The sequence below is a fragment of the Myotis davidii genome, unplaced genomic scaffold (assembly GCF_000327345.1).
Source record: "Myotis davidii unplaced genomic scaffold, ASM32734v1 scaffold609, whole genome shotgun sequence".
In the NCBI taxonomy this organism is placed as follows: domain Eukaryota; kingdom Metazoa; phylum Chordata; class Mammalia; order Chiroptera; family Vespertilionidae; genus Myotis; species Myotis davidii.
Window position 1 is genome coordinate 2833183 of NW_006300164.1, and position 1159 is coordinate 2834341.

The window sequence follows — 1159 nt, forward strand, 5'->3', positions numbered from 1 at the left end:
GAACCAGGCCCGGCAGCGTCTCTGCCTAGTGACCGGTCAGGAGAAAGGCCCCGTCCCTCCCCTGCGGAGCCAGCACCCGTCCAAGGACCGTGGCCCCTCGGGCCGCTGGCCTCCGCCTGCACCAAGGTTGCCCCACCTGCAAAGTGGGCATCATTTCCGCTCTTGCTGTCTCGGGGGGCTGGGAGGAGGGCGGCGGGTGTCTGCGTGCCCCTTGCCGGAGCGGATGGCACAGCCGCGTGCCCCCAGGGCGTCAGGAGGGGAAGCACGGGGTTTGCGTGTCACTCCGGGGGTCCCTGCGCTCTGGTGACAAGGCCCGTCTCTGGCGCTTCTTTTTAAAAAAGTTAAAAAAATAGGTTTTTATTGATTTCAAAGAGGAAGGGAGAGGGAGAGAGAGAGAGAAACATCAGTGATGAGAGCGAATCATGGATCGGCTGCCTCCTGCGTGCCCCACACTGGGATCGAGCCCGCAACCCGGGCCTGTGCCCTGATCAGGAATCGAACCCTGACCTCCTGGTTCCGCGGGCCGAGGCTCTATCCACTGAGCCACACCGGCCAGGGCCTAACTGAACTTTCACGGCAGATTTTAAAATGGATGTGCAAGAAAACCACACAAGCCTGTGGATACATCAGTCTACCCCAGGATATTTTCTAGGGAATTCTCAGAAATCAACAGACACAACAGTCTTCTCTCCATGCCTTTCCAGACCTTCTTCTTTCTCAAGAACTTCCCAAGTGGTCCCAGCAATGGTGAGCCTAGATCAGTGATGGCGAACCTAGCTGCCTCCTGCGTGCCCCACGCTGGGATCGAGCCCGCAACCCGGGCCTGTGCCCTGATCAGGAATCGAACCCTGACCTCCTGGTTCCGGGGTCGATGCTCAACCGCCGAGCCCCGCGGCCGGGCTTCTGGCCCTTCCCAAGGGGCTCACTGTCCCCGGGAGCCAGCGCCGAGGCAGCCTCGGTGTTCGGTGAGACGTGGGTTTTCTGCTGTGTCTTTGGGAGAATCTGTTTCCTGACATGAGCTAATGACGCGTTGCTGCTGAAACTTCCCGCCCTGCTGCTCCCGCCCCGCTGCTCCCACCCGCTGCCCCCACCCGCAGCTCCCACCCGCAGCTCCCACCTGCTGCTCCCACGCAGCCCGCCGGCCCCCAGGCTGGACAGG